At 42.6% G+C, this 26,513-nt stretch overlaps 1 long non-coding RNA gene across 1 annotated transcript; it reads left to right on the forward strand.

The window, feature by feature from the left end:
- Window positions 1–5,541: 5,541 nt before the first annotated feature.
- On the forward strand, window positions 5,542–26,042 carry LOC120248222. The gene is made up of 3 exons (XR_005532528.1): window positions 5,542–5,684; window positions 5,901–6,053; window positions 25,726–26,042. It is a non-coding gene; the product is annotated as an uncharacterized LOC120248222 (long non-coding RNA).
- The last annotated feature ends 471 nt before the right edge of the window (window positions 26,043–26,513 follow it).

Here is a 26,513-nt window from a genome sequence, read left to right on the forward strand (position 1 = left end):
ATGCTTAACTGATTGAGCCACCCAGGCACCCCAGGATTTCCTTCTTTTCTAAGACTGAATGATATTCCATATATAAAACAATATATTTTATTTTTACATTTTCTGTATTCATTCATTTTTTTTTAATGTTTTTTATTTATTTCTGAGAGAGAGACAGTGTGAGAAGGGGAAGGTCAGCGAGAGAGGGAGACACAGAATCCAAAGACGGGCTCCAGGCTCTGAGCTGTCAGCACAGAGCTCGACACAGGGCTCAAACCCACGAACCATGAGATCATGACCTGGGCCGAAGTTGGATGCTTAACCAACTGAGCCACCCAGGTGCCCCTGTATTCATTCATTTTTTGACAGGTACCTAGGTTGTTTCCATATCTTGGCTATTGTGAATAATGCTGCGATGAACATGGTTGTGCAGATATGCCTTTGAAATATTGATTTTATTTCCTTTAGATACATATCCAGAAGTGGAATTGCTATGTCATATAGTAGTCCTATTTTTAGTTTTTTGAGGAACTACCATACTGTTTTCTATGATAGATACACCAATTACATTCCTACCAACAGTGTACAAGGGTTACCTTTTCCCCACACTCTTGCTAACACTTACCGTCACTTGTCTTTTTGATGACCCATCTTAACAGGTGTGAAGTGATATCTCATTGTGGTTTTGATTTGAATTTCCCTGTGATGGGTGATTGTGAGCATATTTTCCTGTGTATGTTGGCTATTTGTATATCTTCTTTAGAAAAATGTCCATTCAGATCCCTTGCCCATTTTTAAACCAGTTTTACTCTTTGCTATCTTTCACAGAGATAGAAAAAAAAAAGCCGTAAAATTCATGTGGAACCACAAAAACGTCAAATAACCAAAGCAATCTTGAGAAAAAAAGAACAAAGCTGGAGGCATCCTACTACTCCCTGATATCAAACTATATTACAAAACTATAGCAATCAAAACAGTATAGTACTGGCATACAAACAGACACAGACTAATAGAACAGAATCAGGAGCTCAGAAATAAATCTATTCATATATAGTCAACTAGCCTTTGACAAGAGCACCAAGAACACACAATGGGGGAAAGGATAATCTCTTAAATAACTGGTGATGGGAAAACTGGATATCCATGTGCAAAAGAATAAAACTGAACCCTGATCTTACACCATACACAAAAATTGACTTGAAATGGATTAAAGACTTAAATGTAAGACCTGAAACCATTAAACCTCTAGAAAAAAACTTGGGGAAAAACTTTGTAACATGGTCCTGGCAATGATTTATTTGGGTAGAACACCAAAAGCACAGGCCACAAATGCATAAATAAACAAGTGGAACTACATCAAACTAAAAAGCTTCTGTAAATCAAAGGAAAAAATCAACAACGTGAAAAGCCAGTCTATGGAATGGAAGAATATATTTGCAAACTATATATCCAATAAGGGATTAATATTCCTATGAATTTTTATAATCAGTTTGTCAATTTTTATTAAAAGGCCTGTTGTGATTTGATTTCACGTGATTACTATGGGTTAATTTGGGAGATTTAACATCTTAACAACATTTAACATCTTAATCTTATGATTTATGAGCATAGAATCACTCTAGGTCATCTTTCATTTCTATCAGCAATGTTTTTTAGTTTTAATTGTATAGGTCTTTTACATCTTTCATGAGATTTATCTATAAGTAGTTAATTTTTATGCTATTCTAAATGGCATTGATTTTTAAATTTCAACTTCCAATTGTTTGTTGCTAGTTTATAGAAACACAATTGATTTTTGTATATTGATCTTATATCCTGAAATCTTTTTAAACTCACTCATTAGTTCTAATAGCATTTTTGTAGATTTCATTGAATTTTCTACATAGATGATCATGTTCTCTATGAGTAAATACACTCTTAGTTTTTCTTTTCCCATCTAAATGACTTATTTCTTATTGCCTTATTAAATTGGCTAGAACCTATAGCCAAATATTAAATGGAAATGGTGAGAATGGATTTTTTTAAAAAATCTAATTCTTTATATATTTTTTAATGTTTTTTATTTATTTCTGAGAGAGAGAGAGAGAGAGAACAGAGGAGGGTCAGAGAGAGAGGGAGACACAGAATCCAAAACAGGCTCCAGGGTCTGAGCTAGCTGTCAGCACTCTTGGGCTCGAACCCACGAACCGAGAGATCATGACCTGAGCCAAAGTCGGACGCTTAACCAACTGGGCCACCCAGACACCCAGATATTGGATATTTTTATCTTATTCTCAACATTAGGCAAAAAATACTCAGTCTTTCATAATTAAGAATGATTTTAGCTGTAGGGTTTCCAGATCTGCTCTTAATCACATTGAGCAGTTTCGTTTTTTGTTTTTAATTTTTTTAATGTTTTATTAATTTCTGAGAGAGAGAGAGAGAGAGAGAGAGAGACGGCGTGAGTAGGGGAGGGTCAGAGAGAGAGGGAGACACAGAATCTGAAACAGGCTCCAGGCTCTGAGCTAGTTGTCAACACAGAGCCCGATGCAGGGCTCGAACCCACGAACCATGAGATCATGACCTGAGCCGAAGTCGGATGCTTAACCGACTGAACCACCCAGGCGCCCCAAGGAGGTTCGTTTTTATTCCTAGTTTGCTGAAAGTCTTTTATCAGGAATGGTTGTGTTGTTTGTTAAATGCTTTCTCTGCATCAATTGAAGTTGACCATACAGATTTTCTTTTTGGTTTGTTAATATGGTGAATTTCATTCATTCATTCATTCATTCATTCATTCATTCATTTATTACCTATTTTAGTTTTTAAATAGACTTCATGCCCAGCATGGTCTGAGCTACCCAGGCATTGCTACAATGATTTTTTTTTTAATGTTAAACTAGCCTTGTCCTCAGGGGATAGACTCTTCTTAGTAACAAAGTATTATTCTTCTATGTATTTCTGGATTTGATCTACTAAAATTTTGTTAAAATGTTTCCATCTATATTCATGAGGTCTATTAGTCTGGAGTTTTCTTGCAAGATTTTTGTTTGCATTTAGGTATCAGGGTAGTGCTGGTCTCCTGGAATGAGCTGGGAAGTTTTTGTCCCTTTTCAGTTTTTTCAAGATTATGTGTAGAATTAATACTATTTCTTTCTCAAATATTTGGTAGAATTCATCAGTGAAGCTATCTGGATTTACTTTTTTTGTTTTTGTTTTTTTGTTTGTTTGTTTTCGGAGGGGCAGGGGAGAAGTTTTAACTACAAATCAAATTCTTTAATAACATATGGGACTATTAGGGTTATTTTTTTCCTGAGTGAATTTTGGCAATTTTTGTCATGCAAAGAATTTGTCCATTTTGTTTAAGTTGTCAAATTTACTGTTACAAAGATGCTCATAATATTCACTATGATATTTTAATATCTGTAGAATGTATAATGATTTTACCTCTCTTATTCCTGTTATTGCTAATTTGTATCTCCTCTCTCTCTTTATTGGTTAGTCTGGATAGAGGTTTATAAGTGTTCTCAAAAAACCAGCTTTCAGTTTCATTGATTTTTTTTTCTGTGTTATGTTCAGTTTCTTTTTTCACTGATATTTACTCCAATCATTATTATTTCCATTCTTCTACTTACATTGAGTTTTATGTATTTATATTTTGGTAGCTTCTTAGGGTGGAGGCTGAGGTTATTGAGTTGAGAGATTTCTTTTTTGTTTGTTTGTTTATTATTGAGAGAGAGAGAGCACAAGCAAGGGAGGGGCAGATAGAAAGAGGGAGACACAGAATCCGAAGCATGCTCCAGGCACTGTGCTGTCAGCACAGAGCCTGACATGGGACTTGAACTCATGGACCACAATATCATGACCTGAGTTGAAGTCGGACACTTAACCGACTGAACCACCCAGGTGCCCCAAGATTCTTTTTTTCTAATATGGGCATTTGTACTATGAATTTCCCCTGAAGTACAACTTTAGCAGCATCCTGCAAATTTTGTTATGTTATGTTTTCATATACTTGCAGTTCCAAATACTTTCTAATCACACTTTTGATTTCTTCTTTGACCCACAGGTTCTTTGGAAGTATGTTTTTTTTTTCAAACATTTGATAAATTTTTGGACTTCTGCTATTGATTTATAATTTAATTCCATTTTGGTCAGAAAATATACATTATGTGAATTCAATGCATTCAAATTTGAGGCTTATTTGATGTCCCAGATATAATTTGAGACTTGTTTTATGCATGTTTCATGTATACTTGTTTTATGCATATGTTTCATGTTTCATGTGTATTCTGCTGTTGTTGAATGGAGAGAATTCTATAGATGCCATGAGGTCCCCAAGCTCTCAGCTCTGATCCCTAAACTCAGGAAGTTCACCGGGCTCTGCCTGGTCCCCTCTTCTTGTCTATGGTCTGGAAACATCCTTGAGGCAGTAAGCCGGGGCAATTGTAATACTCACCTCATTTGTTTCCCTTTCCTCAGCCATCACTGTCCAACATCCAATGTCTTTCACATTTCATAGAGGAGGGCACTTGTGGGGATGAGCACTGGGTGTTATATAGGAACCAACTTGACAATAAACTATTTAAAAAATTGTTTATTTCAGGCAGGAGGTTAAATCCAGCCCTTGTTATTCCATCATGGCCAGAAGTGAAAGAACTATAAATAGTTTTTTATTCACCTTAATTTTGCCAGTCTGTTGCCAGATAAAATCAGTTTTCTAAAATACAAACGTAAATAGTATAGTAAGATGATTCTCAACAGGTTTTATTTTTAAACCACATACTGTAAAGGAATAAGTCACATACTATAAAATGCCCACATCTTAAGTGATCATTTTAATGAGTTTTGATAGATGTCAAAATTATACAAAGCTTTTTGACCCTGCTCAAGATACAGACTATTTCTCTCACTCCATGAAGTTCCTTTCAGCAAGGTTTTAATGTGCAATTTTGAGAAGTCAGTTGAACTCTATGCATTGACTTTTGAGCTAGGGAAATGAGCCCATCAATTGGACAGTTTCCCCTTCTTGCTTACTCTAGATCCCAATGCACTGCGTAATCTCCTTTGCCCAGGTAGACAGACCCTTATGAGAGTCCCCACAAAATGAATTATTGGACCTCAGGTCCTTAGTGATTTTTGCAAGCAGGTAGAGTTCAGCAATCAACAAGATGAGGAATCATTTTGGGAATCTCAGTGCTCCCCCTTGACAGTCATGGGATGCCTTAGGCTATAATACACTTTCCACCTTGGACCCCCGGGAACTTTCATTTCTGAGATTTTTGAGGTCGTTTGTTACACAGCATTATTGCCACAATGACTAATTGATACATGGTGCTTGATAAATATTGCTGGACTGCTTTCCAAAAATGTTGCACTTCTATTTATACTGTACCAAGCTTGTCAAACTAAATATTATTTTTATTTTATTTTTCCCTGTTTTATTGAGATATAATTGACATACATCACTGTATAAGTTTAAGGTGTACCACATAATGTATTTTTATTTTTAGGTTCTGAGAGTTTAATAGGATGAATTATATTTTTGTTATTGTTTTGTTTTTCAGAAGCATTTCCAAACTTCCAAGGCACCTGTGAACCATGTTGGCATGAAGCATTAATGGGTCTCATTTCCCTTCTGGTGGGTGCACCTGAGGGAAACTTACAAGGCAGCTGGTTGTCGAAGAAGCCAAAACCAGAAGCTGACAGCAAATCATAAAGCCCCTGGGGTATTGTCCTATTTAAATAGATCACCTTGTTTCCAAACATTCATTTATTTCCCTTTTGATTCTTCCTCTTCCTTTTGCAATCCTGTATTTCCAGTTTCACAGTTTTCTAGTGTTTGCTGCATGTTAAGCACTGTGCAAGCCACCTTTGACACTTAATCCTATAATAAGCAAAGCTGCCTGTAAGCCATTCTACCCCCTTTACTTGCTGTTTTACAGTCTCCATCCACCCCGTTGGCTGCCAGCTCTGAATTCACATCATGGCCTTGGTCACTGTGTTGCTCTCTGCATCTCTCCTGGTGTGGTAAGGACCGGAGGGCTCTTACTCAAACCCACCTCACCTGGCACATTGAAACACAGCAGCAACAGCAAGTAAGTCCTGCTGTGAGGGAAGGAGGCTGGGCCACGGGGGCAACTGACCTTTTCTCTTCTCTGGTCCTTTTCTCAGGTCCTATCCCTCCTAACTGTCTTAATTGGCAAGACTGAATATTTTTCTACATTTTTATTTACTAGGTAGGCCTCCCCTTATCTGCATTTTCTGTTCATATTCTTTTTCTACTTATCTATTGCGGTCTTGAATTTTAAAAAATCAATTTATATGAATTCTTTATGTAGCAGAGATATTAAAGCATTTCTGCAATGTTTGCTGCAAAATTCTCTCTGTCCAATATTTGTTTCCTTGGCTTTTGCCATAAAGAAGATATGTCTTCTGAGTGTAAAGTTTGCACCCATAAATAAGAAGGGCCACATTTAAATATGTGTACCTTTCTCTTATCTTTACATAGCCTATAATATGTTTTCTCAGGCAGTTTAAGTCTCACTCTGGAATGCTCAGATTAGCAGCCAAGGATGTATTTAGGAGGAAGGAGAAATTGGATCCCTCTGTGACAGGAATGGCTAATGACATTTTTTCCCTGATGAGGCTGTGTGGTCCACTCCTCATTTATGCGCTCTAAAATATTTATTGAGCATCTACTCTATGCCAGGCACCACTGCCTGGGACATTCTGAGCCCTGGTTTAACGGTCACTGAGATTTAATTGAGTTTTGATGAGATGGATGAACCATACACTATATCAATAAGGTTGAGTAATACCTTAATCACATTCATAGAGTTATTAACTTTAGGGTCTATGGAGACAACTTTGAGGGAGCAAGACAGATATAGTCCCTGCCCTCCAGAGGCTCATAGAAGATTGGAGAAAGCATTCAAGTAAAAGACAGTTACAATGAGCTGGGGCAGGGGCTGTGATGGAGAATATGGGATGGGGGGTTGGGGGCCTTGCAAACATAGAGCAGGGCACCTGGGCCAGATTTGAGGGATCAGGAAAAGCTTCTTGGAGGCAGTGATGTCTGAACAGAGATCTGGGGAATGAATAAGAATGGCTAAGAGAAGAGAGTTGGAAGTCACAGCATTTTTGTGAAGGCAACAACTCAAAAAATCCCGAGGTGAGAGAGAAAAGTCTGTGCCTCTAAGAATGTAAGGCACCATCGGGCGCCTGGGTGGCTCAGTCGGTTGAGCGTCCGACTTCGGCTCAAGTCATGATCTCACCATTCCTGGGTTTGAGCCCCGCATCGGGCTCTGTGCCGACAGCTACTCAGAGCCTGGAGCCTGCTTCGGATTCTTTGTCTCCCTCTCTCTCTGACCCTCCCCTGATCACGCTGCCTCTCTCTCTCTCTCAGAAATAAATAAAACATTAAAAAAAAATAAAAACAAAAAGAATGCAAGATGCCAAAGAGTGTCTCCTAGAGGTAGTATTTGAGAAATGAGTCTATATTTTCACCATTATTCCTCGAATTATTTGACCTCCTTTTTAAGCTCTCCTACCCCTTTGTAAAATATGCCACAGTTATCATTTAAAGGGGGTTGGCTTAGCCAGATCATCCAGCTAGAAGCTGAATCGTCTGTACCCAACTCCATCTAGTCTTGCCCTGTGGGCTATTGATTCCCAGACAGGAGTCAAGGCGATGAGTCTGAACTCCTGGAGGGTGACAGGGACTGTTCGGGGTATTCTCTAAGCAGTGCCTAGTACATTATGGGTCCTCAGTTAATATTCATTGAAGTTTCATTGAGGTTTGATGAGATGGATGAACCATACAATATGTCAATAAAGTTAAGTATTACCCTAACCACATTCTTAAAGTTATTAAAAATGTCAAGAGCAGGGTGATTTATATGCTCATTCTATGGAAATATTGCAAAGACAGTATGTATAAGAACATGCAGGGCTTAAATGATAATGATTTATTTTTCTGGCTCCATCTCAGGCTTAGACTGTTTCTGATGTTGCCTGCCTCTTTGAGGTCTTTAGCCTTTTGACACCATTTCTGGCCCTTAAGAGCAATGGGAGATTGCAGTGCAGGCTGGAGGTTTAGGAGCTGATGCAAATTCATTCCCCAGCTGTCTGCTGTCTAAGAAAAATGCCAGGCAGCCACCTGAGTGTGACCTTTCACATTTGACATGGTTGCCGGAGAGTAATAGGTGCTTCGGCAGGGGGGATGACAAAGCTCTGGCTCTGAGCTGAGACCTGAAGAATGTGGTTCCTGCTCTGACATAGCATGTTTCCCAGGAGAATGCTAAGCAGTAGCAACTTGGGAGCTCAGGAAGGAGTGGGAATTTGAGTTATTTGCTCAGGGAATATGTGTTCACGTTGAATCACTTGCATCTGATTCGCAGCCCAGCCTGCTGTGGAGTAAGGGCTCCCGGCAAGGCCGGCCCTGAGATTCTGCATTAGGGCCTCCACCGCAGCTTCCCTCAAGAGACTGAGCCTCAGGGCGGGGTGCTTGTGTGTCTAAGATCGCACGTTCCGCAGCGCAGGTCGGCACAAGCAGCTCTGCACAGCCGTAGCCAAGCACCCTGTACAGAGAAGCGATTGGTTAAAAAAAAAAAAAAATCTTGATGCTTTGTAATAACTATGAGATTAAAAATCCGGTGAAAAATGACAACAGTTAAACACAAAAACACAGCTTTGCAAGCTCAGGCGCAGCATCGGCAAAGCCTTTACCTCCAGCCCCTTCCCCAGCTGCTCGTGGGTGCCCACACTTTTTGGATGTGCCCCCTAGGTACACTGCAGCCAGAGGCTTTGTGTGGGAGAACACTCCCTGCTCCTTCCTCCGGCCCTGCTTTCGCCCTGCCTTCGCCGCTACCAGCCCCGCGCCCTATACCGTCCTCAGCCTCTAGGGGGCACCAGAGCTTGCACATAGCAAGGTGGTTGTTTCTTGAGACAAAAGAGGACGATTTTGGCTGCCAATTTGTCTTAACACTGTGTAAGGTCTGTCTTGAGGCAGAGGAGGCCATATACAGACCGGAATCGGGTGTGCATTGTTCTGGCTGTTCTGATGTTACTGACGGGAGGCTGATGCTTGTCCACGCCCCCAGGTAATGGGGAGACAGCTTCTGGTGCTTTTTGTATCTGACAGTCCAGCCCATGGGGCCGGTGGCTGGGAGAAAAGGTCCCTGGAGTAAGACCTTTCGAGACAGGGGGCTTCCTTTACCCTGGCCCCACATACCTGCCAGGGAGCCACATGCATCGGAGAAACAAAAGATGTTGGAGAAACAAGGCAAGTGAGGATGACAGGAGGAAGGAGACTAAAGGCAAAAGGAAAGGGACAGGAAGAAAGAAAGAAAATGCAGACTAGGGGCAAAATCAAGAACGAGAGGGAGAAAAGCTAATGTATGGTGATTGTTCTCACCGGTGTTGTGGGTTTTGGAGCAAAACAATTTGTAGGAAGCAAACTTCCCCAAATGTGACTACTTAATAAAGAAGAAAACAGAAGGATTGATAATGGGAATTAGGTTAATGAATAAACAAGCTGCTTAAAAAATGGGCTCCTTTTGCAGGCCGTTATTTTTAACTTAGTGGCAATTTGCATACTAGTTAATTTGCATATATTAAATACTGCTCCCCTTTTTCTCCTTCCCACCTCCTCCACTTCAGAATAACATTTCATTACGGTGCTGCTGGGCCCGAGGACTTGGAGGCTCTGGAGAGTTTATTAATTTATCCAACACATGCTGTGTACATTTTTATCACTTGCCGCACAGTGGACCCGGTATCTTTGAAGTCATTAACAACACGAGGGGTGTTCTGCTCGAGGTATTCAAAAGAGAGCAAGAAAAGCCAGCCTGTAAAAATGTTCCCCCCCAAACAGGGAAAGAGCATGTTTGGTTTCTGTTCTTTCCGGGAAGACAAAAATGAGCAATGGATGACTCTCATCTGCATCAGAGAACTATGTTTTGTTTAACTTTTATTATTATTTTTTTTTGATTTTCAAATCGAAATGGAACTGATTCCCAGCGGGGCACAGATTTCCAAAATCTCACCTCACATTCCTCCTGCTGCTGCCCACAGTGGAAGGCGGAGCAGAGCATGGCTTTTTGGGAGGCTCCATGACAGCTGATGGGAATAACGAATCAGGAGGTGATGGCCATAGGCCCCCCTCCTCCGTGCCTCCTGGACTGCACCTCCTCCTTACCGCCCTCTCCCAGGGAGTCCGCTCACCACTGCCCCTTTCCCTTGTGGCTTCTGCCTAAGTGGGAGCTTCTAGCTCAAGCCTCTGGTTGTGCTTAGTTAATTGCTCTGCAGTGGGTCATGGCGCCTCCCATGGGACTGGAAGATGGCCACCATGCCTACACGGGGCTTTGAGTAAGTGCCTACCCCTTGCATCAATCCTGTTGTTGTTTTCCCGTGACATCTTATCAGTTTATCTCTTAGCCCTTCTTTCTATTGTCCCGGGTGCTTAAGCTCAAGAGAAACCTGTGTATTTGCCGAAAGCTTATCATTTTCCCCGGGTGCAAATGCAAATGAAAAATTGATTTACTAACTAATTTATTCATTCATTCATCAAATATTTATCGAATGCCTACTATGTGCCAGATATTCTAAGCAAGGGGGATGTAACGTTTACATTCTAGTGGGCGTCAGGCAAACATATAAACGATAAGTGACACTAACCATGAGTTATAAATGCCAGGGATGATGGGGTAGCAAGTGGCATGAGGGAGGGGGCCCTGCTTTAGCCAAGGTCATCAGAGACAGCTGCTCCAGAAGGGTGACAAAGGAGAACTGGAGGGAGGCAGGATTTATTCAAGGTCTTAGGGCAATCTCCGTGCTTGGCTTGGTCCTAGATGGGCTTGTGGCCTAGTGACATTACATGTGGTTGGAATAGCCTGCCATTGTCAATGTATTTACTATCACCTAATTTCAAAGTGGGGCCTGGCTTGTGGGGCCATATCCAGACTGGCATTGCGGTGTGCATTGTTCTGGCTTGGTGAAGCAGCACCCTGAGACCCTCGCAGCATTCAGGTGATCTGCGTGGGTTCAGACCTTCTCTCCAGGAGCAAACTCCTGTGGAGGAGGCAGAGGCCAAACACGTCAGGCAGCCTGGGTTTAAAGCTCAATAGTTCTGTGACTTTGGGTAAATCACATAACCTCCTTGACCTTTAGTTTCCCAATCTGCAAAGTGGGCACAATAAATGTGAAGGTTTGGCATGTAATTAAGCCTCAATAAATGTGTCCAGGTGTTACTACCCAGAAAATTAGGAGCTAGACCATGCCTTGGGGGTGTGGAGACATTTTATGTGGGGTACCAGACATACAGCATAGAAAACCACCTCCCCACCCCCAGAATAGTCTGTTGGTGCCTTGTGGCTTGAGTCACGGCATAGACAGACTTGGGTTTGAAACCCAGCTCCACTAACTTACTAACAATATTATCCTTGAGCAACTTGCTTAATCTGATTATGACTCAATTTGCTCATTTATAATATGGGGATAATAATAATGTCTAGCTTATAGGGCCATTATAAGGATTAATGAGACAATATCTGTAAAGCATGTAACACACAGATGTTAGCTGGTATATTCAATATTATTTCACTGACCTGGTCTGTGGCAATAAATAGTTTGATTGTCTTAATGAACAAAAGAAATGCTAAATTCTTCACATATTATATTGACTTTTTACCCCCCAATTATTCTCACACTGACTGCAACACTGCTGTTTCAGTGTAATTCCCTCCACACCAATGCCCTTGCCCTAGTCTGAGCCACCATCTTCACTCCCAAGAAAACTGCAATGGCCCTGACTGGTCTCTCTGCTTGTCCTCCTGCCCTGTTCTAGGCCCTTCCTCACACAACAGGCAGACAATCTATAGAATATACATTAGCTATCAAATGGTTTCCATTCACCCTAAAATAAAATTCAAAGTCTTTACCTCAGCCTGTAAGGCTTTAATTGGCCTGTCTCTTGCTCATGTGTCCAACCTTAGCTGTCCTCACTTCCCTCCATGCCTGCTATAGTCCAGCCACACTGGTCTTCTCTCTGTTCCTAAACATGCCAAGCTCATTCCTGCCTTGAGGTCTTCAGACATGTCATTTCTTCTGCCCAAAGTGCCCTTCCTTCCGTGCTTTGCTTGACTGATATATCAGTGAGGTATTTCATTCGACTCTGAATAGCAGAAAATTCTGACAATAGGACTTCAATACATACAAGGGTTTTTGTTTGTTTGTTCGTTCAGTTAGAAGTCTGGAAAAGGTGGCATTGGTCATTTGCTTGAAAACATCATAGGCAAGATCTCTAAGATTCTGTCATGGCTTTTTCCTCATGGTTGCAAGATGGCTGCCATAGGACCAGGCATCCTATCCATATTTCAGGCGAAAAAAAAAAAAGGAGTTGAAGGGAAGCAAGAAAAGGTAGCACCATTAGGGGAAAAACCTCAGCTTTTAGCTCATTGACCAGAGCACTGTTACACTGGCTACATCTTGCTACAAAGAAGGCTGGAATAATGTGTTTTGGCTAGATACACTGTGCTGTGTGACTCCAGACAAAATCATGGTTGGGTATTTTCAGCTGGGTACATCATGGCCCTAAATAGAATAAGGAAAAAGAGGAAAAATATTAAGTAGGGAACTAGTGGTGCCTGTCACATCTGGCTTCTGAATTTTTAGGTCTTACCTTACTCATTCTCTCCTCAGAACACCTTGTCTAAGTATCCCCCTTTCTCCATTATTCTCTGTCATAAGTACTCCCTGTTTCCCTCACGACACTCATTTATGATGTAATTGTTTAATTCTTTGTTTACTTGTTTGTTGTGTATCTCGTTAGAGGTACCATAAGGGCAGGGAGCATGTCTTCTTGTCTTGCCACTGAATCTGTACAACCCAGCTGAGCACTGGGCATAAAGCATTTCTCAGGAAATCATTAATCAAATGAATGAGTCCATCAGTTCATGAATGAATATAGGATGCTTCTAGTTTGTTGGAAAAGTTCTCTCTTCCTTTCTCAGGCTACCCCAATCAAGGGGTGCCCCTAAATGGAATTGCCAAATAGAAGTGAACACAGTCAGCTAATGCTGATAGTGACTTTGTCAAATTAAGAAATGACAGAACGTTCAGAAAGTAAATTGTTGGGTTCTTATTCTCATGATTTATCACTAACACTCAGCTCTCATTAGTTGAAAATTTCAATACTTGTGGGTGAGTCGCGTATGGCAGGTTGTAGAGATATTCTGAATAATGGAGGGGACGTAGAGTCTAAGCTCAGAGCCATTCTTTAGGGGTGCTGGCTGTTTTTCCCAGCATTTGGGTTGGGAGCTGCCCAATGACCATGATTTCCCTTCTCTTCAAAAAACCAAACCAGGGGTGCCTGGATGGCTCAGTCAATTAAGCATCTGCTTTGGCTCAGGGCATGGTGTCATTTGCCAGTTCAAGCCCCACATCGGGGTGCTGTCATTGCAGAGCCCACTTTTGATCCTCTGTCTCCCCCAACAGTCCCCTGTTTTCACTCTCTATCTCAAAACTAGAATAAACATTTCGGGGTGCCTGGGTGGCTCAGTCAGCTAAGCAGCCAACTCCTGATTTTGGCTCAGGTCATGGGTTCGAGTCTCATGTCAGGCTTTGTGCTGATAGCTTGGAGCCTGGAGTCTGCTTTGGATTCTGTGTCTCCCTCTCTCTGCCCCTTCCCTGCTCACACTCTGTCTCTCTTTCAAAATGATAAACATTTTAAAAAACACAAAAATAAAATAAACATTAAAAAAAACTCAAAGAAACCACAATAATTCACTTACTCTGCATTACATGTAATTAACTAATCAAATTCTCAAGACAATCCAAAGAAGGAAGCTGAGGCCCAGGGAAATTCGTGGTTAGGGATGGGGCCTGGGTTAGTGGGTGATAGAGTAGCTGGGGCCCCAGACCCCATACTCTAAGTCAACGTTATGCAGGTGTGCTTGCTATTATAATTTAATGCAGCATTTCTTTAGGGAAAATCGATAATACCAAATGGAAGCCTGTATTGTAGTATGACGCTTTTATCAATGTCAGGTTTGGGGCAAAAGTGAAGAAAATGACTCTTTGGTGTATCACTGCAGGGACATACGTCAGTCAGGTACTGGAATGTGAGGAGGAGAGATGGTTCTGGAGGAACCTGTACCAGCCACCTCCATCCTCCTGCAGCCCTGGATCTGGAGTTGTAGCCTTAGCACCCCAAACCTGATTTCAGGGCCGGCATCCTGCACTGCTCCATTCTGTCTTTTCTAAAGGCATTTTAATATTGCTAATCGATGCCCCCCCATGGAGTGACATTTTCCCTCGAGTATTGCTGCAGAGTGAACTTCTTGGAAGAATGAAATTCTACAACTGATTTCAAAATGGATGTAGGATGAAGCCTGCTGGATTCCGACTCCTCAAATCAGAAACCTGTAGCCAGGAGGGAATGGGCTGTAGTTGTGCAGACCTGATTTAAATCCTGAATCTGCACCTTGCCAGCCCTGTCACCTTGAGCTGGTTACTTAACCCTGGGAGCCCCAGTTTCCTTCCATTTACAAGGGATGAACTGACCTAACCAGGGGAGTATTGTGTGAGGATTGCATGTGATGTGTTTCAAAAATCCGAAGACAATGATATTTAGAGTGGGGATTCAGCTTATGGCAACTCCTCTCCCTTCCCCTCTCAGATGCCGTGTGGTTCACTTAGTCGCCCCTCTCTGATAAATCTTTACAAAGGAGATTTTGTTCAGAGATAGCTTCAGGGAGGGGATTGGATGAGCACTCTTAGTCACACATCCCACAGTCTTTAACATCCCTATTTTCTAGCCACCAGTAAAGCACTGTGCTCAGTGGGGAGCCTCGCAGCTGAATGGAAACGCAGAGACTGGTAAGCCCAGAGAGAAGACAAAAAGTTTGGTTAAGAAAAAAAAATGGTAAATAAAAAAAAAAAAAAACCAAAACCAATGCAGACACAAGAAGAAGGAGGAGGAGGAAGAGGAGGACTAAGAAGACCCCTGAGAAAATCTAGAGATACTGAAACCACTCATCCTGAACCTTCAGGTCTGGCTTCAAGGATTTATTAACGGTGTGTAGGGCGCCAGTCAGGGGTGGAAGGTGCAAGGAAGGGTGGACCAACTGTAAAGAGCCCTTGTTGCCAAAGAAAGCTGGCCAGCACCACTGCCTCATGTGGATGGCCCACCCCAAGGCAACTGCCTGTGTTCTGTTGGGTTGGCCCGGAGCACTCACATCCTATAAGCACCCACCCACATCGCGGCCTCTCTTGATTGTGAGCTGTCTCATACTTGGTTCTGTGCTGCTTCCTGACATGTAGCCTTATCTGGAAAATTGCAGTTCTTAGGGTCCTCCTCCTAAAGATGAACAAAAATCTGCTTCCTTTTAGCTTTTACTGACCAGCCCCAGTGCTGCCTCCAGGGTACGCACAATGAGAATACTCTTCCAAGCGAGAGTCTATCAGATATTTAAAGACAAAGATCATCAGGCTAAACAGTTCCAGCACCTCCATTTGGGATTTAATTAACATCTTGTCTAGCATCTTTCCTCTGTTCTTCACCCGCGTACCGCCCTTCTTCAGTTGGTCAGTGACCCTCGTAAGCACACATCTCAGGTCACTGGGAGAAGCACACAGAAGCCGGCTCCCACTGAAACACTGCACTCTACATTCCCAGCAGCTTCCTTGGCCAGAGCGTGAACCTGAACCTGCATGGAAACTCAGTCCTGAGGCCTTGTTCTCACGAGTTGTTCCAAGGTATCCCTCCTCATCCTCTACTTGTGCTCTTGAATCTTTGAATAAAACCCCAAGGTTTTAAAAATATCCACTGAAAGATTATCTCATCAGGTCTGAACTGATATACCCATCCATCCAGACTGTTTTTGACTTGCAGGTTCTGGGGCCCCCTCCTCAGCTTCTCCTCTCAGCCTTAAGCTGCGTAGATGGGACGGACAGGCTCTAGGAGACAGACACTTAATAATAGTTGATACAAGTTTTGGACTGGATAAGACAGAGGTCGAAATTCTTCATTTTCTCATTCAGGGTACACCGTAGGATCCCATCACACATTAATCATCATCTCTGAATTTATTCAACCAGTTATAAATCCACTGAATGGTATTATCATGAGGTCCATATCTCTGTAATTTGTTCACAGTGATATTATAGGAAACGCCATCAAAGCCATTGTTAAAATCGATAGGCATTGTATCTACTTCATCCCTTTGAGTCATTCTTGCGGTCACCCCACCAACAAGCCTGTCTCACGTGCCTTGTTCCTAGGGAGTCTAAGCTGGTCCCAGGGTTGAACACATTCGCCATCTAGGAGTTCACATTCCTGCTATTACACAATCTGCCTGAGGGCTTAATAGGGACCATCTTATTCCTCTGAAAATCAGGACTTGCCCTTCTTTCAAACGATATTAAAGAGATGAGAATGGGACAAAGGAGACTGAGGTGAAACTTCATAGAAATAGGGACACCTGGGTGGCTCAGTCGGTAGAGCTTCAGACTTTGGCTCAGGTCATAATCTTGTGGTTTGTGGGTTTGAGCCCCACATTGGTCTCTGTGCTGACGGCTCAGAGCCTGGAGCCTGCTTCAGTTTCTGTGTCTCCCTCTCTCTCTGCCCCTCCCCTGCTCATGCTCCGTCTCTGTCTCAAAAATAAATAATCGTTAAAAATTTTTTTTTAAAAAAGGAAACTTCATAGAAATAATTTTGATTAGGCATTAAGCATAATTCCCTGGCCAGGGCACCCGGATGACTCTGTTGGTTATGCATCACTCTTGATTTCAGCTCAGATCATGATCTCATAGTTCAGGAGATCGAGCCCTGCATTGGGCTCTGCACTGACAGTGCGGAGCCTGCTTGAGATTCTCTCTCTCCCTCTCTCGCTCTGCCCCTCCCTCCCTCCCTCCCTCCTTCCCTCACTCACTTACTCTCTCTTTCAAAGTAAATAAGTAACCATTAAATAAGAAAGAATAATTCCCTTGTGCTAAAATTCTAAATAATGGCTAGGATGTGACAGGCATGCACAAGTCTTTCTTAAATTGGCTATGTATTTGATAGTTTTCCTTTGTAGACCCAGAGGCAAAGGTATGGGTGAGGACGTCACCCACTAGCAAGGGGGTGGCTGTGTGAAGGAGTCAAAGGCTAGGTCTTCCTTGTGGCCCTGCCACTACACACTAGCTTTATCACCATGTTATGCAAGGATAGTTTTTCCTCTCTGAGGCTCTCTTCTCTGGGCTTCAAAGGGGGATGGGAATACTTTCCATCCCTATCTCACTGAGTCATGGTGAGCACCCAGATGAAAGGCAGCTTGCACAAGAGTAAGAGGTTATTATTATGGCTTCTGGAGGAGTTTGTGTCTCCAAGCAGGATCCACGGCTGTCAGACCCATGACTGCGGCCGTAAATCCTGTGGGATGCTGGAAGCCGCGCTGTTTGGGGTGGTTCATATTCTCTAATTGGGTGTCACCTTTCATGAGCCAAGCAGCTGCCAAAACTGATTGCCTCTGATTTATTTTTTTGGAACTGATCAGCATATTGTTTTGTTAACAACTATCTGAGGTTCAAGAAATCTTCTGAGTGGTACTACCTGAAGTGTAACAGCCAGCCAGGGGGCTGTTTTGTGGTACACTCATGTGGATTTATCCACTACAGGTATCCCTTATTTTTCAAACGTCCACGATATATCACTTCACTTTTACAAAAGGACATAAGTACCTGTTTACACGAACTGAAAGAACTATGAGGAAGGTTTTCACTGTTACAAAAAAGGCAAGAAGTGAAAATAGTGTTCAATATTTGTTCTGCAGCCAGCCATTATAGAGGCAGCGTGCACCCCAGCAGTGAGAGCGGTCCCGCCAAGCTCCTTCCTGGGGAACCACACTCGGCATCTCAGCATTAAGCTGCCACAGCTTTGAACTGTGCCTCTGAGCATTTGTGCTTTATTTGGATTTATTCTGTGCATCCATTAGCAGGATGCATCCTAAAATATAAGAGAAACCTAAGAGAGGTTATTTTTTGGGTTTGGAAAAGCCCAACAAATTTTTTATGTGAATTAATGGTAATTACTTCTTCTCTCTATGTACACCATTTTGGTATATGAAAGGTTTCATAGGAATGCTCTATGCTCTACTTTAGGATAACATGCAAAGCCTGTATTCCCTTCTTAGGGCCAAATATGGTGATAAGTTTACAAGGGGAAATCAGCGATTCCTCAATGCCTTCAGGACTCAGTAGGTAATTTTCATATTTTGATACAAAAAATACATCTTTAGTTCTTTCTGGACTAGTCTTCCTCTTGTCTATAAACTAAATTGGATGCAGAGCCCAGGAAGAGAGTGAAGACAAGACTCAGCATTACCTCAACAGTAAGACATCTGTCCAGTGCCTGCCATTATCCCATCTACACCACTGTTCACCCATGCATCTGTCCGTCCATCCGTCCATCCGTCCGTCCATCCATCCATCCATCCAACACTCAGTAAGTATTTACTATGCACAAGGCACTGAGTGAGATTAAAATCTTGCCCTCAAGGAGTTTATGGTTTAGTATGTATTATAAATTGTATATAACTTATGATAAAAATGTTATTATAAGATCAGACAGAGATTGCTTCCAGTTAGAAGGAACTGGGGAAGCATTTGAACTGAACCAAAAAAGTTGGATAAGATTTAGATATACGGACATAGGAGATAAGGTTTTTCCAGGCAAAGGGGATCAACAAGAGCAAAGACAGGAAGGAAGTGAATTGTGGAGATTGCATGGGGCTTTGCAGGAGAATAATGGGGGACAGACTGGAAAGGAAGCCCAGGACAGTTAGTGGAGGGTCTGGAATTCCAGGCTAAAGATTCTGAACTTCATTCAGAAGGAAATGGGGAGCCACTGAGGATTTTTGAGTATTGTAGTAAATGTAAATGGAACTGTGCTTCAGAAGGATCATCCCCTTTACCAGTGCTAAAAGTTGGAAGCAAGATGGAAAAATCTTGCCTCCAAGTCCTACCCTCTGATTTTCATATGGTAGTCACTGCTACCACTGGAGGGGAAGAAGGTGGTGCTATTTAACCCTTGAGTAGAAAGGTGGGTGTAGTCGGTCTATGAGTTCCAGCCAGAGCCCCCTTTCAGAACTGCCTCATAGGAGTGTGGGCTGCTGATGGCTCATAGCTACATCCCTCCCTGGGAATTGGCTTTGGCTGGAGAGAGCTGCCCCCCTCACGGTTATTCTCTCTCCTTCTACAACCAATTGATACAGAAAATACATAGGCCTAGCATCCTTGCCTCAATATGGAAGACAACTGTGAAGGTGCATGCAGCTCCTGACCCTCCTGCAGGGTCATCTGAGGCCTCTCTCTTACCTAGTGCACACCCTGACAAACCTGTTGCACACATATCTTCATCTCAGAGTCTGGTTCCAGGACCCAGACTGCAAGTCCCGAGACTGGGGTCCTCCTTTTCCCCAGCTCCATCTGCTGTTGACCTATCCAATGGATGACTTGTTTTAGCCACATGTCTTCTCTCTGGGCAGAGGCTGGAGTTGGGCTGTGCTGCTCCACCTCTGAAGAGATTTCTCTAGGTTTGGAAGTTCTCCGAACCTTCCCAGGCTGTGCTCCCCAAAATGTCTTCCACAGGGTATTTATGGAGGGGCTTCTTATAAATAGTGATGGTCAAACAAGTACTCAATACCCAGAGGTTAAAACTGTAGACAATGCCCAGGTGTATTTAAGTATAAGAGCGTCTTTCTCAAAAACCACATCAGGGATTAAGGAACTGTTGCTCTGTGCCTTTGAGGGGTTGTTTGGGGCTGAAATACTCATTAGTGAAAGGCAAGGCAAACATCCAGTTGGGATGGTGGTTTTGAGGCAAGGGTTGAAAGTTCACGTGGCTTAACATCCATTCAACAAAACAATGAGACAAGCAGGTGGGGACTGTGGGAATCTGAGAATCAGACACATGCCCATCCAAAGAGGGCTGCTGCTACATGATTCCAGACAGACGTTGCTACATGGGAGTGCTGACCCCTGTGGCCAGAACTCAGATTTTGCAAGAGAAGCCAGATATACATTTTTTTAAAAATTAAGCTTCTTGAGTTTTAATTCGATTTAAAATAATACTGTGTTTGTGGAGCAAAACATCTACAAGCTGGATGTGGCCTGAGGGCTGGGTTGTCTGCCTCTGTTTTAGAATACTATACATGCTAAAGAGGGTCTCAGAGGCAAAAAAAAAAAAAAAAAAAAAAAAAGTGAGTACATTTGTGTGTTAATTTCTAGAGGGGGGGTCTGTCCAATAATGGCCGACTGGGGGTCAGAGGGGCTACAAGAGTTGGGGGAGCCACTGAGCCTAAGCATGAGTGGTCTGAAGAGAAGACAGCTGAAAGCATGCTTCCAAATATGTGTTGGCCTCTTGCCTTTGTGGGGATTGGGGAAATCTGCAGGTTTAAAAAAAATCTTATTTGCAAATTTACTTATTCCTTAAATTCCTTCTTAAAACATTGCTTTATGTTATTTAATCTTCAAGAAATCCTTCAAGGATTCCCAGTTGTACACAAGATAGCAGTTGGTAGTTAAGTCCCTTCATATTAAGTCTACATATGCAATTCATTCATTCATTCAGATGTGAATTCCTTTATTTGATATACATACACAATTATACAAATAATTATCAAGTGCTATATGGTGAAAGTCACTGTATGAGGTGTGTCTGGGAGTAGAAAAATAAAAGATATTGTCACTGCCTTGCAGGAATTCTGAGGCTGGCACGGCAGCATGGGATGATGGTAACAGTTCACATCTATTGACCACCCACTAAATGTCTGGTATTATACTTATACTTAGTGTCTTTCCTGAACCATATATTTAATCCTCAGACTAGCCTACTGGAAAGGCAGCTATTATTTCTGACTTCAGTTTAGGGAAATAAATGGAGGCATATTTTGTTTGGGCACTTGGCCGAAGGTCAATGAGTTATAGGAGCTGGAGCTGGATCAGAGTCTAGTGTATACTTTTGTAACCATTACTCCACCTGGTTCCCTGTGGGGGGCTCTGAGCACCTCAGAGCTCTGGTGCAGAGGGTGGTAGGGGAGCTGGATATTGGGTAGGATATTCACTTGGAAGAGTTAAGGCAAAGACAGCAATGGCTCGGCAATGGGGAGGCCAGAGTGGGTCGTGGGGCCCCAGGGAGCAAAGGTAAACAGTTTTGGATAGTTGGATATCTCCTGGGGCCACAGGGCCAGCTTCCATCAGGGGCAGTCAGAGAAGAGGACCCTTAGACCTCAATAGGCTCTGCAGAGGAAGAACAGAAGGATGCAAAAAGGTTCATCCTCCGTATAGACGCAAAACTGTTCATCCTCTTTAGAGAGGAAAGGCAAAGGCAAATCACAATGAAATGTCACATTTTCCACTTTAGATTAACAAAGATTCAAAAGCTTAATACTACTTAGTGTTGGCCAGAGTTCTCCTTTTTGCACAATATTGATGGGAGAGACAATCTTAAGTGTAGTTTGGCTATATGTGTGTAACTACATTTTTAAATGCACATACCTCATGATCCATAAAAATTCCATTAAGATATGTACATACTTACATACCTACAAGTAAATCTACTATACAAATACCAGTGCAAATGTGTGTACACATGCGCGTAAGGGTGTGGCATTTTCAGAAACAGAAAATTATAATTGATCTTCATCAGCGAAGAGTTAGATAAATACATTATGCAAACCAGGGAAACTATTACTTATCACTCAGAAATAAAACCCAAGTCCTTCCCATGGCTTGCAAAGGCCACCATGATCTCATCTCTGCTTCCTTCTTCAACCTCACTTACCACCAGTCTTTCCCTCTGCTGCTCCAGCCACAGAGGGCTCTTCACTGCTCCTCATTCAGACCAGGGCCATTCCAACCTCAGGGACTTTGCTTTTGCTCTTGTTCTTCTTGGAAGATTCTTTCCCTAGATATTTACCAGACTCACTCCCTCACTTCATTTGTGCCTCTGTCCAAATATCACCCCATAGTGGGCACCTTACAATATGGCTCCAATGATCCCTCCTTCTGGTATTTGCACCCTGTACGATCCCTTCCCTTGGTGTGTGCGCTCAGCCTGGTGACTTTTGACTAAGGAATAGAACGTAATAAAAATGAGGGCTGTCACTTCTGAGATGGATTATAACATACGGTGATTTCCAGCTTGCTGACTCTGTCTTCCCTCTCTGGCTCTTCTCTCTTGCCCACTGTGATAAAGCCAGCTGCCATGTTGTGAGCCGCCCTGTGGAGAGGCCCACATGACAAGGAACTTGGAGAAAGTTCCCAAACAGCCAGTGAGGAGCTGAGGCCCTCAGAGAACAATCTGTGGGACACTAATTCTTGCCAACAACCATGTGAGTTTAGAAGCAGATCCTTCCCTGTTTGAGTCTTCAGGTGACTAAAGACTTGGCTGACACCTTGACTGCAGCCTGTGAGACACCCAGAGCAGCTAAGCTGCTTCGGAACACCTGTCCTGTAGAAACTGAGTTAATAAATATTGCTGCTTAAGCCACAAAGTTTTAGACGAACGTATTACACAGAGATTAGACAACTGATACAGAGCCCCTCAGAAAAGTCTTCCATGACTATGCAATCTAAACCATCAGTGTCCTTTGTTGCCCAATGTTGCCTTAACCCCCATTGATTTTCCTCATGGCATGTGTCTTTTGGACGTTTTATATGTTATTCATTTGCTTGTATGTTTTTTTTCTCTACTAGGACATAAAGCCTCATGAGGGACAAAACCTTTGTTTTGTGTACTGTTGTGTTCATAGCGCCTAGAGCAGTGCCTGACCTTAAGTGGGTGTTTGCATTCAATGCATATTTGCAAAGGTGGGTATAATGCAACCCATAAAGGGAATGAGCCAGTCTTGCACATCCAAACATGGCAAAGTCTTCCGAGATATAACCCAAGGGGGCGGGGGTACATTGCAATTCAATCTACACGTAGCACTCTTCCCTTTTCATGTCTGAAAGTTTGTATATCTAACAAAATTTTGAAACGATTCCTATCAAAGTGTTAGTGATTTTTCTCTAAAAGAGGAGATTATAGGGCTATCATGTCTTCTTAAACATTTCTAGAATTTTTTAATGATTTGCAACGATTATTCTGGGATCATAAAAAATGAAGACATTATATAGAATTTGTAGGGCCAACGATTTCCTTTTCAATGTTCTTGTGTGGTCTCTGGGTGATGCCCAGGGGAGGCAGCCGGCCACTGCTCTGGGTCCAGCGGCCCTAGACATCTCCCTTACAGTGGCCAGAAACCCGTCTCCCTGCACCTTCCCCAGTCAGACTGCAATCTCTGGGCAGCCCACAGGAAGAGCTCATCTCTCTCCCACATGACAGACTGTCAGAAATCTAGCATGTTTTCTGCGAACATTCCTTGGCAATAATTACAGAATAGGAAATAAGAGGTTGAAAAGAAATAAAAAGACAGTACAGCAAAAATAACTCTTTTTGCATTTCAGCCTAGAGGGGATAAAGCCACCGAGGAGCTGATGGATGGATCAAAGGGCTCTCATCTTCCACTGCACTTGGGGGTAAAGGTCTCATGGAAGTGCTAATGCTGGGCTTTGGTGAAAGCTCTGGCAAGGCCTCTGGGCACAGAGGCTGGTTTGTCCTTGTCTATGCTGAGTGTGTCTGTGGAGGAAGGTACCCAGAGCTGTTCCATCTAAAGCTTCAAGTTTCCCTATAGATTCAGAGCCAGTGCAGGAGAGAGAGGTGGATGGCAACCTTGCCAGCATTCTGCACACAACTTGGTTTGGGCACGGCTTTTCATCAGCCCCCTTGCCGTCAACTCTCTAGGCTCCCATTCCTGACCCCACATATACTATGTGCTCTTAAGTTTGCTGTGTGCATTGACTGGGATAGAAGCTAAGCTCTGAGAACAGGGCCTCAGGTTTTCTGTGCTCTGCAGGGTCTTCCGTAACTGGTAGTGACAGCCAGGTAGATGCTCCAGGGGTGTGGCTGACTGAACAAATGGTCACATTCACATTAGCGTGCGCCCTTTTCAAAATGTGCTCTGGTGTAGTCTCACCACTGCAGAGCACAGCCGGATTGTAGACACGTTCTTTCTGCGTTCTATACTTCCGTGAATGTGACCTAAAATACAAGTGCCACCTTGAACAATGGCAACCTGAGTAATATAGGAGGGCCCACAATGATCCCCTAATCCCCACCCCACTCCAGGCTGAATGCAAAAAGTTCCATTAGGTGACCCACCTCAACGTATCCATATGCCTGCCCTAGCTGACCAATGGGTTACACCCGGACACAGGTACTGAACAGAAAAACTCCACATGTTCCCACATCTCCTCACCATCCCCCTTAACTACAGCCCCCACCAACGCCTCGCCAGTCTCTCCTTTGCTGTCCTGCCTGACGCCCCCTTGTGGTGTATCCAATAAACTTCTATCTCCCTTGTTCTGCCTCAGATGAAGTCTTCCAGTGCATGTGCTGCTGGCTTCTACCTGATCCACTCAACCCACACTAGGTTGCCCCTCCCTACAAAAATTACATTTTTGGGGGCAGTTAAATTAATCAGTTGTATAACTTAGGGGTGCTTGGGTGGCTCAGTTGGTTGAGCATCTGACTTTTGATTTCAGCTCAGGACATGATCTCATGGTTCATGGGATTGAGCCCCACATTGGGCTCTGCACTGACAGTGTGGAGCATGCTTGGGATTCTCTTTCTCTCTCTCTCTGCCCCTCCCCTACTTGCTCTTGCTGTCTCAAAATAAATAAACATTAAAAATATTTTTTAATTAATCAGTTATATAACTTAGTCCTCTTGTTCCCCAACCTTTTCTCCTTAGTTTAAAGGAATTGTCAGATACTCTTTCTTTAAATGTTGCTTTAATTATGGAATATTTCAAAGATACAGTATTTTGAATATTTCAAACATAAATGCTTGTGGACCAATTCCTTGAATACAATAAACATCTATTTTGTCCAGTGACTCCACTTTTTTTTGAGAAATAAAATGCACAAATAAATTCAAAGCTTCCTTTATTTTTCATTCTTTGCTCTTCATCTCTCTCTTTTTTTTAATGTTTTATTTATTTCTAGGAGAGAGAGAGAGAGACAGTGTGAGCAGGGGAGGGTCAGAGAGAGAGGGAGACACAGACTCTGAAACAGGCTCCAGGCTCTGAGCTGGCAGTCAGCACAGAGCCCGACGCGGGGCTCAAACCCACGAACCGCGAGATCATGACCTAAGCGAAAGTTGGACGCTTAACCGACTAAGCCACCCAGGCGCCCCATGCTCTTCATCTCTTTATCCCAAGAGATAAATATTATTCCAAAATTGGTGTGAATCTTTCCCATCCATGTTTTGCATTTTGTTATATATGTACATATCTATAAAAATTAAGTGTCCATCTATAATGTATCAAGTCTTATTATCTGATGATTCTATAACTCAGAATTGGGTCTTCAATATTGATTCATAGAAACTGAATCTATTCATTTTAATTACTGTCTTCTCCGAGTGTGTCATAATATGTCCACTCCCCAGCAGCTGTGTATGGGGTTTCTCATTTCTCCATTTTCATATCATCCCTTAGTTTTACCAGACTTTTAAAAATTATCAACCTGATAAATATGAAATGATATCTCATTTTAATTTGCATTTTTCTCATTACTAGTGAGGTTGGCCAACTTATGCATTTATTTGCCATTCAGATTTTCTCTTTTATCAATTGTCTTTTCTTACTTTAAAAAGTAACCATAATAAATTCCCTCTCCAAGTCCAGATCCTTGAGGCCTTCCCACCATACTGACTTGGAGCTGAGACATGTTACTTGCTTTGGCCAACGACACGAGAAGGCGTGAGTCTTGGAAAGACCCAAGAGTAGTGCTTGATTTCTCTCGCTGTTCTTGGGAACCCTGCAACTACGGCCATGTGGAGGCGCCCAGACTACCCAGTCCAATGATGACAGACTTGTAGCCCATTAGCCTCCATTAGTCCTGCCAACTGCCACACATGAGTGAGGCCGTGGATCATCAGCTGACTGCAAACACGAGTGAGCCCAGCTAACCCCTCAGTGAAGAAGAGAGCCTTCCCTTTAAACCCAGCCTGGATTGCCAACTGTGAGAAAGTCTATGCTGTTTTAAATCAATAAATATTTGGATGATTTGTTGTACAAAGTTTCTTTATACACGTATCTTACCCATTTCCCCCCTTTGATCTCTTGACCTTTTCTTATTGCTAAGCTCTTTCTTAATGACACTTCTCACGTAACTCTGAGTACATTTATGAAGTAGACATTGCTATCATCATCATCACCACTTCATAGATGAGGAAACTAGAATTAAAGAGGCTTAGTGACTTGTCAAGGATCATGCAACTAACAAGCAGGAGAGGTGGGATTTGAACCCATGGCTCTCTGACTACAAAGCCCAAGCTCTTAAGGCATTTTTTAATGCCCTGCTTCTCTCACACATTGAATTCAGTCTGTCAGTGGAAATGCTTTAGAGTAAGGAACTATGCCACATCTCTTCTTAAACTTTTTTTTTTTTTAACTCTGGTTTAGAAA

Source organism: Hyaena hyaena, unplaced genomic scaffold (genome assembly GCF_003009895.1).
Source record: "Hyaena hyaena isolate Hyena2069 unplaced genomic scaffold, ASM300989v1 scaffold_575, whole genome shotgun sequence".
Taxonomy (NCBI): domain Eukaryota; kingdom Metazoa; phylum Chordata; class Mammalia; order Carnivora; family Hyaenidae; genus Hyaena; species Hyaena hyaena.